Genomic DNA, 15,091 nt, shown 5'->3' with positions numbered 1-15,091 from the left:
CTAGACCATTGTCCACCCCCCAGGTTCTTTTTTTTTAAGATTTATTTATTGATTATATACAACATGTTTTCCTGCACACCAGAAGAGGGCATCAGATCTCATTACAGATGGCTGTGAGCCACCATGTGGTTGCCGGGAATTGAACTCAGGACCTCTGGAAAAGCAGTCAGTGCTGTTAACCTCTGAGCCATCTCTCCAGCCCCCCCCCCCCCACACACACCAGGTATTTTTTCGGAGAAAGGGTTTCTCTGCATAGCTCCTAGAACTCACTATGTGGTTTTGAATTTAGAGATCCACCTGCCTCTGCCTGGGATTAAAAGCATGTGCCATCACACCTGGCCAGACTCTTTCTTGAACTTCGAATTCACATTTGGTTACCCACTAGAGAGTTCCACAGCCTGGGTGGCCTAAACAATAAACATTTATTTTTCTCATTTTTCTGGAGGTTAGGAGTCCAAAATCCAGATGTCATTCGGGTCTGATGTGATGAGGCTCCTTTTCCTGGCTGATAGATGGCCACCTTCTGACCACATATGAAGACAGAGGAAGGCCTTTTGCTCTCTCCTCCTTGTTTTATTCTCCTCCTGCTCTTCTTCTTCCTCCTCTACTTCCCTCCCTCCTTTGTTTTGAAGTTAGGCTAGAACTAGAGAAGAACTTGCTAAGTTGCCCAAGCTGGCCACAGCTGTAGGGTAAAAGGTCCAAGCCCACCTCCAGGTGAAAATCCTTACCAAAACCCACCCATCCCTGGGCTTGAGTTGAAATCCCACCAGCCCCGACACTGGAAATTTCCACTCTGGAAAACATCTCCCCCAAGAAACCCTATATAAGCCTGCCTGTTTCTCAGTCCCCTGCTGCTTCTCATCCCAGCAGAGATGGCCACGTTCTTGGGTCTCTCCCAACAAATGTCTTGTGTGAGGTTTGTTGTGGTATTCCTTGGCTCCCTGCTGCCAGAATCTTTTCCCTCAGAGCTGTAACACTTCCATTGGAGAAAACTTCCCTTTTAAGCTACAACTGGGGAACCTTTTGCCCTTGAAACTGTTAATACTTAACAGTCTCCTGGGTCAAGTCTCCTTACGAAGCACACAGTGGTTTTAGTGGATCACATCTGTGTCTTGAGAACTTCTCTAACCTTAATGAGCACCCTAAAGGCCCTCCCTGTCGTTAAATATAGTCACAGAGTTGATAGGGCTCAAACATTGGAAACTTAGGACAACATACTTCAGTCCTTAATGGGTGTCTGATAAATACCTCAAAATTAGCATGTCTAGGAGCTGGAGAGTTGGCTCAGTGGTTAAGTAATGTGTTGCTCTTCTAGAGGACTCAGGTTCGCTTCCCAACACCCACATATTTGTTCATAACTCTCTGTAATTCCAGTCCCAGGGGATCCAACCCCTCTTCTGACCTCCATTGGCACCAGGCATACATATATACATACACATAGGCAAAACAATCATACACATAAAATACAACAAATCATTAAAAAATTTCAATTTAAAAAATTTCAATTAGCATGTCGAAACTTAACCGTATGATTGAGGGATAATCCAAATGTTTGGGTTCTTAAACAAGCAATTTGGAGATGACTCATCAAGAAAAAAAAACAACTTTAAAAAGTTGCTAATATGTTTCTAAAACCCAAATAAATGGGGAGTCCTCTAACACCCAAGCCTCTGTTCTGCTTCTGATCTTCAGGCCCCAATCTTAACTCCACTCCTCCCTCTCTGTCTGTGCTTTGTCCAATCAAATGCATCAGTAGCCTTCCTCCTACTCAGGCTTTCCAATCGTCTTAACTCTGTCCTTTCCCTTGAACCACACAGCTAGTACATGAGCTGGTCCTGCTGGGTTCACTTTCAAAATATAGTCTTGATCTAACCATCTCTTAGGAGCCCCGCCACTACAACTCTGTATCAAGCCATAACGAACTCTTCCTTAAAGTAGCTTCTGTAATGAATGGTTCTGATGGTCAACTTGATTTGATTAAGAAACACCAAGATGAGGACATGCTGGAAAGGTAACTCCGTGGTTAAGGGCTAGTATTGCTCTCACTAAGGATCAAAGTTCAGGTTCCCACACCAACACTAAGTGGCTCACAGCCCTGCGTAACTCCAGTCCCATGGGGTTCTAATGCCTCTGGCATCTGAGAACACCTGCATGCATGTGGTGCATGTAAAATCATGTGGGCACACACACATGCACATAAATCAATCTTTCAAACAAAACACCAAGGGGACTGGTGAAGCACATTTCTAGGAGTGCGAGAGATGGTGCTTCCAGATACAACTACATCTTGATGGCTCTCACCTAACTAAGGGCTTGTTCATTGATACATTCAGAATATGATGCCATTGATTATTGAGAAAGGATGACAAGAAGATGCCGAGGCACAGTTGGAGGGAGCAGGGTCTTGGCAGCACATTCATGGGACCACATCTTATCCAGAATCTTCCTTTGGTGCCCCATCCTTTCTGGTGCCTATTAGCAAGGATGTGAAAAAAAAAACCAGCCTCCAGCACACACTTTTGCTACCTTGACACTCTGCCCAAGTGCACAGGGCCAACTGACCATGGACTAAACTCTCTGAAATTGCAGGAATTATTCAGGAAAACAAATCCTTCCACCCTTTCAAGAAAGGAAGTAGTTCCATCAAGTTTTGTTTTACTGTGATGATAAAGAAAACAAACCAAACAAACAAACAAACATACGGACAACGGTTATCAGAAAATGAGGTTTTTGCTGTGAGAAATCCTGACAACATGATTGTTCGGACTTTGGAATGCGTTTGCTGGAACAATTTGGCAAAGTTTTGGGAGGCATGCTAAAGAAACTCAAGAATGCTGTATGAATAGGTTAATGGGTGAGTCTAACGGAAGCTCGGAAGATCAGAATGGTTATAAAAATGTAGACAGCAGAGTCAAAGTTCTCGTGGTTTCTGAGGGGAACAAAGAGCATTGAGAGAGCTGGAATAGAGTCCATGCATATTAGGTTCAGACAAATAATTTGTTTACATGTTTTCTGTGTCCTGAAACTTTGTGGGAGACTGGGTTTAAAGGTGATAGAGTAATTTGGAGGAGAAAAACATGTAGACAGCATAGCTTTCGATCGGGGCATGGTTACTAGTGGTTGTGGTAACTTACAGCTATGGTGAGAACTGGAAGCAGTATAAAAGACTTTAAAATGAACTGTCTAGCCAAAAATAAAGGAGTGAAAGCTGTGAGCAAGAAGAGTGCGTTGATTAAAGAGACTGGTACTGTGCAAACTGCTGAGTGGACAGTTTGCTGTGAAATGATAAGAACCAAGTTTGGGGCTGGGTGGTGGTGGCACCGGCACATGCCTTCAATCCCAGCACTCAGGAGGCAGAGGCAGGTGGATCTCTGTGAGTTCAAGGCCAGCCTGGTCCACAGGAGCTAGTTCCAGGACAGGTTCCAAAGCTACACAGAGAAACCCTCTCTCAGAAAAACAAAACAAACAAAAACAACAACAACAAAAAACCCACCAACAACAACACACCAACAAAAGAACCCAAGTTTGAATCCCCATAACCCACATGTCTGCAATCTGGGTTTTCCTGTGGTCACATGAGGTGGAAACACGAGAATCATGAGAATCCCTAGGAGGTCACAGGCCGGCTAGCCTGCATATGCAGTGGCCAACAGCAGAGACCAAAACTCAAAGTTGTCTGCTAACTTGTACACACATACCATGCCGTGTGTGCACACAGAGACAGACAAACAGACAGACAGAGAAATAAGATAAGCATTTTGCACTGGGGCACTAGGAAAGATGCCTTGCGGAATCTCAGGAACTTCCAGAACTTGTCCACCACAAGTTCCAAGGTATAAAACTAACATCTTATTCTAAAGACTTGGCTTCTTCTGGGTCTTCTGTCCACCATGAAGAAGCTCTGTTCTCATGACTACGGTGTTTTGTCTCTCAAGGTTTCCAGAAATAACAGCGCTAAAAGATCATGAACTGAACCCTCTCAAACTGAGAGCCAAAATAAAGAATTTCCTCCCTAACTTCCTTATGTCTAGTACTTCGTCACAGTACTAGCAAATTCACTACCACATTCTCCAACTGGGGTCCTTGTTCCCACTGATCACCATGAATGTATATTCTCAACATAAGGACCCTCTTAAATATATAAAGTTGTATAATTCTTGAGCTAGAAAATATCAATTTCAGGGTCTGGAGAAATAGCTCAGTGGTTAAGATCACTGGCTGCTCTTCCAGAGGATCCTGGTTCAATTCCCAGCACCCACATGGCAGCTCACAACTGTCTATAACTTTAATTCCAGGGGATTCAACACCTTCCTTCACACAGACATACATGCATGCAAAACACCAACGCACATGAAATAAAAATAAATAAGTTATCTTTAAAAAAGAAAATACTCAATTTCACCTTTCAATAATTTAGTTGCCATGCAAAAGCCTAAGAAAATAGCACTAAGACAATTTTTTTTAAATATATGCTTTAAAGGAGCTCCCTGCTCATTCAGAGTAAAAATCCAAGTCCTTATTCTAAACTATTTACCCTCTTTGTTCATTCAATCTCCTCCCAGTGGATTGTAAATTTCATGAGCTCAGGAATTTATTATTCTGTAGTCCTAGCTGTCAGAACATATCGGGGATTGAATATTTGGTGAAGGAAAGAACAAACTTCTCCATGACAAATAACAGGTCTTTGCATATCTTTACTTTCCTGAGTCTCCCTCTTCTTATGGCAAAGTGGATAAGAAGATATCCTTTCTGGGACTGGCGACATGGCTCAGTGGTTAAGAGCTCAGTGGTTAAGAGGATGCTAGTTCAAATCTCCATATGCTTGACAGTCTGCAACTCCAACTTCAGGGAACCCAGTGCCCTCTTCTGGCCCTACTGACATTTGCAGACACAGACATACATACACATCAATAACATAAATATTTTTAAAAGAAGATACCACTGCTCCTTTTCGCTGATTGCTTGTTTGGATTGTTTGGATTCGATCTCCATCCACCATTCAAGCAGAGAATCCTGATTTGGAAGTTTACCCCTAAATAAATAACTCTCTATCTCTCAGTTCTGAGCTAGTGTAGGATTTCTTTTAAGCATCTCTTCACTGCTTCATCTGGTGGGATCACCGCAACAGGCAGTGGTGGTGCACCCCTTTAATCCCAGCATTCGAGAGACAGAGGCAGGTAGATCTCTATGAGTTCAAGGCCATCCTGGTCTCAAGAACTAGTTCCAGGATAGTCTCCAAAGCTACAGAGAAATCCTAGCTCAGAAGAAGAAGGAGGAGGAGGAGGAGGAGAAGGAGGAGGAGGAGAAGAAGAAGAAGAAGAAGAAGAAGAAGAAGAAGAAGAAGAAGAAGAAGAAGAAGAAGAAGAAGAACTTCCCCTTATTTGTCCCTCTCCAATGTCCTCCTTTTCCTCACTCCCACACCCAGTTTCATGTCATATGAATTGTTACTTTCCCTTTTTCTTCTTCCTTCCCATTTTCTTAACATAGCTGCCTCCCTAACCTTAGCTCCTTTTCTATTTTCACAGTGTGCACAAGCACGCACGCGCACACACATACACTTTGGTCTACAGTTGACATATGAAAGAAATCATGTGGTATTTGTCTTTCTGAGTCTGGCTTATTTCACTAGGGCTCCTATTTCTAGGGGCTGGGAATATGGCTCTGCAGTATAATGCTTGTCCAGCATGGATAAGGCCCTAGGTTCTGTACCAGCACTGCAAATAAGTCAGGTTCATTGTTGGGCTAGAGATGTAGCTCAAGGTGTCTGTCAACTGCTTTCCTAGCATACATGCCCCCCCCCATGTTTGATCCCCAGGCATGCTCTATATAGTGAGTTTAAAATCAACAAAAGATATGTTGGACCTTGTCTCAAAATAAAGCAAAACCCAGAATGATCTCCAATTCCATCTATCTTCCTCAAATATCATGATTTAAGTTTTCTTTATAGCTCAAGAAAATTGCATTGTGTATATGTGTTATATTTGCTTTATCCATTTTATCTGTCGATGGGCATCTAAGCTGGCTTTACTTCTTATCTATTGTGAATACGCCTCATGTCTTTTGCTGCCCTATAATGTCGCCATCTCAACCATCATCGCTTTGGCTCATACAACCCTTTCTTTAGCTTTCCGGAGCCTCTTAACTAATCGCCACACAGTTAACACTGATCTCAGCATGCACTCTCCACAAGCAGCCAGAAATTACATGAGCAAAGCATAAATCAGTCAGAACACTCCACTCCGCTTTACTGTCTGTAGAATGAAGGCCACTCTTCTGTGTCATACAAAAGATTTCCCATTAACCTCAGCAACCTGATCCTCAGCTCTGCTGCTGTACTACTTGAAACGGGACAGTCAGGATGTGGGCTGTTTAACAAAGCCAGGAATGAGCCGGGCAGGGGTAGCACACACTTTTAATCTCAGCACTCGGAAAGCAGAGGCAGGCAAATCTCTGTGAATTTGGTCTACAGAGCAAGTTCCAGGACAGCTGGGACTACACACAGAAATCGTCTTGGGGGAAAAAAAAACTCTTTAAGAAAAAGAATACCAAATTACAATACAAAATTAGGTAAGAAACGCTCTATATGATGGAGCCCTGTGAAAATGTTTCACGGTTAGAAATGCATTAACACCATGGTAAATCTTTTCAAGGATATTCCTGAACCACAGTATGGTCATGTCAGTGCGGTCACATCAGTGCGGTGTACTATTCCAATATTGCACTATTTCGAGAATGGCCTTCCTTGCTTACAAAAAAATAAATATTTTTTTTTAAAACTTGGACTCAAACTTTTTTTGGAAAATATGGTTTTCCCCACAAACATGTTATTCTGGCTAGTTTTATGTCAACTTGATACAAGCTGGTGTCTTCTGAGAGAAGGGAAATTCAGCTGAGAAAATGCCTCCATGAAGCCAGTCGGTGGTGGCACACGCCTTCAATCCCAGCACTCAGGAGGCAGAGGCAGGCAGATCCTTGTGAGTTTGAGGCCAGCCTGGTCTACAAGAGCTAGTTCCAGGACAGGCAACTAAGCTACAGAGAAACCCTGTCTCGAAAAACCAAAAAAAAAAAAAACCCTCTATGAGATCCAACTGTAAGCCAGCCTTGTTAGGTGACAAAACTTTTACCTGGGAAATACAACACCCCTGTCTCCTCTGTCTCCTTACCCCAGGTAGGGAACCAGGACACATCACAGTATGGGTAGCACTCACATCCAGTTTGGTTAGCAGATTACTTACAGATATATGGTAAGGGGTTACTTACTATATATCTGTAAGGGGTTTGTTTGTTTTTAAAGATTTATTTATTATGTACACAGTGTTCAGCCTCCATGTATGCCTGCAGGCCAGAAGAGGGCACCAGACAGAGGGTTGTGAGCCACCATGTGGTTACTGGGAATTGAATTTAGGACCTCTGGAAGAGAAGTCAGTGCTCTTAACCTCTGAGCCATCTCTCCAGCCCCTGTTTTGTTTTTATTTTGAGACAGAGTTTCTCTGTGTAACTGCCCTGGATCTCTCCTGAAACTTGCTCAGTAGACCAGGCTGACCTCAAACTGACAGAGGTCCACCTGCCTTTGCCTCCACTGCCTGGTGTCAGGGCTAATTGTTAAACATGAATTTTATGAACTCATTGTTAAACACAGCATTACTGAAATTAAATTATGGAAACTTGCTGGTCAGGGCTGGAGAGATTAAGAGCACTGACTATTCTTCCAGAGGTCCTGAGTTCAATTCCCAGCAACCACATGGTAGCTCACAACCATCTATAATGAGATCTGGTGCCCTCTTCTGGTGTGTAGGCACACATGCAGACAGAACACTGTATACATAATAAAAAAAGAAAAAGATAAAAAAGGAAACTTGCCGGACATGGTGGTGCATGCCTTTAATTCCAGCACTCAGGAGGCAAAGGCAGGTGGATCTCTGTGAGTTTAAGCCAGCCTGGTCTACAGAGTGAGTTCCAGGACAGCTAGACTGCTGTTATGTTACACAGAGAAACCCTGTCTTGAAAATCCAAAAGAAAAAAATATGGCAGCTCCATAGTAAGGGGATGGAGAGATGACTCATTGGTTACAAGTGCTTGTTGATCTGACAGAGTACCCAGATTCAGATCCCAATACTCACGTGGGACAGCTGACAACTGCCTGTCACTCTAGCTCCAGGGGACCCAAAGTCCTATTCGGCCCTCCAAGGGAACTTGCACGCATGAAACATTCACTTATACAGATACACACACAGACAGACACATAAATAAAAATAATTTTAAAACTTTCATAATAAAACTCAAATGCATATTTTATAAAAGGCATATTAATGCACAGATAATACATACTCAAGACTCACACTTCCTCGTTTACTATGCTTTACTGAAGCTGCGCTGCCCACTTCATCGTGTCTGGGGAGAAATTCCACTGTGCAGGCCTTGTCAACATTCTGTTCAATGATATCACATTAGTAGCTTGAAATTAGCCATGGGAATAGTTATAGCACAGGAATTGGCAATTCGACATGTCAGGACTATGTTTTCCCTAGGAAGCTGATTACTTAGTATTTATCAGCAGCTCACTGTTTAGAATCCAAAACAAGGAGACCTATGTACTATGTACAGGCGTCTATGGTCTGCATGGTCTAGTACCGGCTATTTCAGTAATTGTTTTAGTTACAGGTATATACTATGTCTTTTCTTCTAGGGTGTGTGTGTGTGTGTGTGCGTGTGTGTCTGTGTGTGTGTCTGTCTGTGTCTGCGTGTCTCTGTGTATCTGTCTGTCTGTATGTATGTCTGTGTATCTGTGTGTCATTGTGTGTGTGTCTGTCTGTGAGCCTGTGTGTGTATGTCTGTGTGTGTCTCTCTCTGCGTGTCTGTGTCTCTCTGTGTGTATGTTTGTGTGTCTCTGTGTGTGTCTCTGTGTATGTATCTGTGTGTATGTGTGTATGTTTGTATATGTCTGTGTTTGTCTGTTTGCCTGTGTGTGTCTGTCTGTGTCTGTCTATGTCTGTCTGTGTGCCTGTGTGTGTGTGTCTCTCTCTGTGTGTATGTATGTGTGTCTCTCTGTGTGTGTCTATGTGTGTCTCTATGTATGTATCTGTGTGTGTGTGTCTCTGTGTGTGTCTTTGTATGTGTCTGTGTGTGTCTGTCTGTGTGCCTGTGTGTGTCTGTGTGTATGTCTGTGCCTGTGTGTGTCTGTGTGTGTGTTACTGGTCAAACCTAGAACTTGAGCGTGGTAAGCGAGAGCTCAAATGTCGAGCCCTGTCTATCCCCAGCACATGTTTTATCCATCCTATGTCACAAATTCCTCTCACACTGTAAAGGCTCAATAAATGTTAAGTAAATTCCCCCCTGTGGCTTTAGCTCCTTCTTACATCAATGAGAATACCTGCTCTTCCTATCACACACGGGTCTTCTGAGAACAAATGAAATACTAGACAGGAAAGTTCTTTGGAGGATGTGAAAAGGGTCCTGCAAGTACAAGGTATTATTTTCACACATTCATGTGATTTAATGAGTTCACAACATCAAACACCTGTTGGAACATATAATTCTAACTTGCTTCTCTTCTCTCTCAAGATGTTCCACTAGTTAACCCCTTGGCTTTCTGGCTCTCTGAGCTTTTCTGGTGTGCATGTTAGGAGAAGTTAACTGTTTTAGTAAAGGTAGCAATAAAGAATGTTTATGTAAAGATAACTTTAAAAACTAACCAAGAACACCAGAAAAACAGCAACAAATTTTTATCACGGGAAAAATCCTGATGAATAACTAAGGACCCAAAATGATGGTGCCATTTTGATGGTTCAAAGTGTCTTGATTTTTATTTTCACATATATAATTGGCCCCATGTGATCACCCATTTCTAAATGTCTCCCCAGGTACAGATATATCTCACTCTCAGAAAACCTTCCTTATTCACATTTTACAGATAAAGTGACCGAGTCACAGAGAAATGAAATTGTCCAAAGTCAAATGTTTCACTCTAGACCATAGCCTCAAGATGTTCTCAATCCTTGAAACCCCACAGCTGGATGCTCCCCTTCTCCTACATGGGTCTTCCCCATGTAACTATCACATCCTGTCTAATGTTGGCTAATAATGAAGCACAGTACATCAGTGTGCGCATTGTGAAATGAACCTGGCTTTCCACTGAAATTTCTCCATGACTAACCAGGGTTTGAGAAAATAAAAACGTTATTTAAAAACAAAAACTGAAACTAAAAGGCCTCCTTGTGGTATCACAATGCAACAAAGTTTTAGGGGGGTGAATTCTTGGGGAAGGGTGTTGGATCCCCTGAGACTGGTGTTATAGCCAATTGTGCACCACAATATGGGTGCTGGGAATTGAATCCAGCCCCTGGAAAAGCAGCTGGTGCTCTATACCACTGCTCCCTCTCTCCAGCTCAAGGTATAAAATTTGGGTGATTATTTTGTTATGCCTTGCTTAGTTTAGACAAAATTCAAGTCAGATAATTATAACACTTAATACTAAAAATTAGAACTAGAATGCTAACAGTTTTTGTGTCTTTGTGTGTCTTGCTGAGGGTGGAACCCTGGCTATTACACGTGAGACATTTTCACTAACATTGAGCCATACTCCCCTGCTGACTCTTTCTTTCAGAAAAATATCTTAAACCAAGACAGGAATCGCAGCTTAGTGGTAGAGCAGGTACCATCATGCACACAGTGCAGGCAAAATACTCATTCACAAAAAGTAAATAATTTTTTAAAACTTGCACTCTTAAAAATTTTTTGAAAATAGTTTTCCCCACAAACATGTTATTCTGGCTAGTTTTATGTCAACTTGATACAGGCTGGTATCATCTGAGTGAAGGGAACTTCAACTGAGAAAATGCCTCCACAAGATCCAGCTGTAAGCCAGCCTTGTTGGTGACAAAACTTTTCCTGGGGATACAACACACCTGTCTACTTGCCCAAGTTAGGGAACCAGGACAGACTAAAGTATGGATACCACCGAAGTCTGATTTAGTGAACTGATTGCTCATAGGAATACAGGTGAGGGGTTACTTACAGGAGCTGAAATGATTCAAAGACGCTGTGTCACCAAAGCCCACCCCTGCAAGGGTGACAGCTCCCAGAGCTGGGAGCCCAGAGCACACAGCACACTGGGCAGGCAGCGCCGCAGGGTGGGGAGTGTCCTTTCCAGGGGCCTCAGGTGGTTGGAATCTCAGCTGGTTTCTGCTTCTTCCTGGCAGGTGGGAGTCTTCTTTATAGCTTGACTCTGCTCTTCTGAGAGGGACTCTCAGCCTTTATTGCCTACTCCAGCAGGGACGGGCCTAGTGAGTCTCATCAGTTCCGGGGACTTTCTGAAGCCCTTTGGAGTTGTTTACTATCCTGCTCAAAGAACTTCCCTGCGGGGTGAAATACTTCAATCTTGGAGGAAATTGTTACACAAGAAGTCTGTAGGCTCTTTCTTAACTAGTGATTGATGGGGGAGAGTCCTGCCCTTTGTGGGTGGTGCCATTTCCTGGGGTGGTAGTCTTGGGTAATATAAGAAAGCCCGCTGTGTAAATTGTGAGGAGCAAGCCAGTAAGCAGCACTCCTTCAGGGCCTCTGCATCAGCTCCTGCCTCCAGGTTCCTGCACTGTTTGTTCCTGCCTTTGATGATAAATTGTCATGTGGAAGAAGTAAGCAAAAAACAAAAGTCCGGTGGTGGTGGTGGCAGCATGCACCTTTAATCCCAGCACTCGGGAGGCAGAGGCAGGCCGGAGAATCTCTGAGTTTAAGGACAGTCTCATCTACAGGACAACCAGAGCTAGATATTGAGACCTGTCTCGAAAAAACCAACCAACCAACAAAAAACCCTCTTCCCCAAATTTCTTTTGGCCTTGATGCTTCACCACAAGAATAAAAATTCCAGCTAAGACACAGGTATAGTCATGCTCGTCTATATTTGCAATAGCCCCAACCTTATGTTTTAAGAGCTTTGGGGCTTGTGAGATAGTTGAGCAGGTAAAGCCACTTGCTGTCAAGTCTAACTATCTGAATTTGATCTCCAGGAACCATGTGGTGTAAAGAGCGACCTGACCTCTCCGTGTATTGTCCTTTGACTTCCACAAGTGTTTTGTACCGTGCACACAACTGTACACATGCACATACACACAAATCACACAAATGTATGTATACGAACACACACAGATCACACAAGTGTATATATGTACACACACAAATCACACAAGTATACATATATACACACAAAAATAAATGAATGTAATTTCATTTTCTTTAAGAAAATGAAAATTTTAAATAATCCTTAGTACTTAAGAGGGTTAAAATTCAAATAACCCTCTTAAGTACTAAGTACTAAACTAAAGCACAGTTGCTTTCACGTTTTTCCACATAGAAAACCAGGATATACTTGAAATAAATGAAAAGCAATGGCTGTAGCTACCATTTCCATTTTCCAAGTCAATGCTTTTGGGCAGCCCCCAGAAACAGACCCCTTATTCTGTGGCCAAAGCAATTTTAAGGGGATTAGAGATGCTTAATCCTTTGTCAAATGACTGTTCTAAAATTAAATTTTTATGTTTTCAAGGCCAGTATTATAGATAGTAATTATAATTGCACTGGACAAGTCAGTTGACAAAGCATTGAAGACTTCTAACTCTTGCAGTGCTGTTTAAATAGGACTGTCCCTTTAAGAACAAGTCTACATAAATCACTCCAAACAAAAGAATGGAAGTCACAGCCAAACAGAGCAATTTGGTAGCTTGGTTCTCTAAAACATGGTGTCAAGGTTATCTAGGGCTGGAAGAAATACCTGGTTGGTGAACACAAGGAGTTGATGGGATAAGATGGAATGACTCCCACTTCACCATGAACAGGAGCAATTAATTTTATGATACCCCTGGCTAACTTGTTTTTGCTTTGTCTTGTTAAAGAAAAATGCAACTTGAGGGCTGAAGAGAAATCCCAGTGGTTAAAAGCATATGTTGTTCCTACAGAGGATCCAGGATTAGTTACCAATACCCTCGTGGTGGCTCATAATTATCCATAACTCACACGATATGTCAACTTGGACAATCACTAAAGATTTCTGTGATTGTATTTCTTAGCTTATAAAATGGAAACTGTAATAAATTCATCCTACAGATGTTTAGAAAAATGAGAGAATGCATGTAAAATATTATTACTACAGTCTAACCGGGTGGTGGTGGCTCACACCTTTAATCCCAGCACTTGGGAGGCAGAGACAGGTGGATCTCTGTGCATTCGAGGCCAGCCTGGTCTACAGAGTGAGTTCTAGAACAGGCTCCAAAAGCTACAGGGAAACCAAGAAACCCTGTCTCAAAAAACCAAATAAATAAATAAATCCTTGCTTACTAATCTTGCAGAGGAGCTGAATTTGGTTCCCAGTACTTGATGTGGGATTCCTCTCTGTATGCTCTGAATATGCTTTATTACCATTGGCTAATAAAGAAGCTACTTCGGCCTATAGCAGGGAAAATATCGCCAGGGTGGATAAGATATATAGATAGAGTAGGCGAGTCAGAGAGACGCCATGTAGCTGCCTAAGGAGAAAGACCAGAACAGAACCTTACCTGGTAAGCCAACAGCCTTGTTGTCATATGCAGATTAATAGAAATGGGTTAATTTAAGATGCAATAGTTAGTTAATAAGAAGCCTGAGCTAATTAAGTCAAACAGTGTTGTAATTAATATAGTTTCTGTGTGATTATTTGGGTCTGGGTGGCCGGGAAACGAAAGAGCAGTCTCCTTCTACAAGCACTCGTATCTGGTGACCTACAACCATCTATAACTCTAGTTCCAGGGCTTCCAGTACCCTCAGTCCTCAGGCACTTGCACATGTGTGGTGCACATACACTTATGTACACATACAACACACACATAAATTTTATTTTAAAATAATAAATAAATAAAAATTAACATAAATAAAAATGAGGGAGCTGAAGAAATGGTTCCGTGGTTATGACTACTGGCTGCTCTCCCACAGGACCTAGATCCAACTCCCAGCACTCACACAGCAACTCAAAACTGTCTGTAACTCCAGTTCTGGGGATCTGACATCCTCACACAGACACACATGCAGAAAATCCACCAAAGCACATAAAAATAAATCTTTAAAAAAACTCAAAATTAAAAAATAAAAATAAACATTTTAAAAAATATATGTTCAGTGTTGGAGAGATGTTTCAGTGGTTAAAAGCACTTCTTCTTGACTCTCAGCCCCCACATAGTGGCTGACAAATGTCTTCAACTCCAGGTTCAGGAGATCCAACTGACCTCTTCTGATCTCTGCAGGTAGTCAGCACACATGGGGTTCACACAGATATACACTCAGGCAAAACACTATGAAATTAAAATTAAAAGGATAGTTTTTAGAAGTTTAAAGACATGTTTAAGTGCTCATTCTAGGATCTTGGTAGATGTGATCTGGTTAAGATAACACTAGTCTAAGTTAAGGTAGAACTCCAAATCTCATAACTATTATCATTGTGTTGTTTTGATTTCTCAAGGCAGAGTTTCTCTGTGTAACAGCCCTGGCTGTCCTGGAACTAGCTCTGTAGAACAGGCTGGCCTCAAACTCACAGAGATCTGCCTGCCTCTGCCTCCCTACTGCTGGTATTCAAGGCATGCGCCACCACCGCCCAGCTATTATCATTTTTGAAAGACACACAGATACCCAGGAGAGTTCTATATGAAACAGTGTGCCATGATCCTAAGGATTATCAGTGTCCAGCAGAAGTCGAGATGAAGGAGGAAAATGCTTAGAGGATTTTCAGCCTTTCAGCCTTCAGAACTATGAGACACTAGTTTTCTGTTCCTGTAAGTTAGCCATTTTGTGGTATTTTACTATGGCAACACTAGAAAACAGACACACTTACCATCTAACAGGCTAACTATCTATGTGTCTTCCCTCACTAGACTATAAGGTCTTTGAGAAGGAACTTTGTACTGACTCTAGAAGTCAGAGGGTACCTGGGGGATGTAGCTGCCCAACAAACATCCTCTAACGAAGGAATTAATGAGGAGATGTTTTCCACTCCCATACCCTACATTAAACACCATGATTTTTCATGTCTTTCATTGGTGTGATATATGTGCATGCATTGTGCCTTTGTTTCTCT

Source organism: Myodes glareolus, chromosome X (assembly GCF_982192425.1).
Source record: "Myodes glareolus chromosome X, mMyoGla1.1, whole genome shotgun sequence".
Taxonomy (NCBI): domain Eukaryota; kingdom Metazoa; phylum Chordata; class Mammalia; order Rodentia; family Cricetidae; genus Myodes; species Myodes glareolus.
This window is presented reverse-complemented; position numbering follows the sequence as displayed.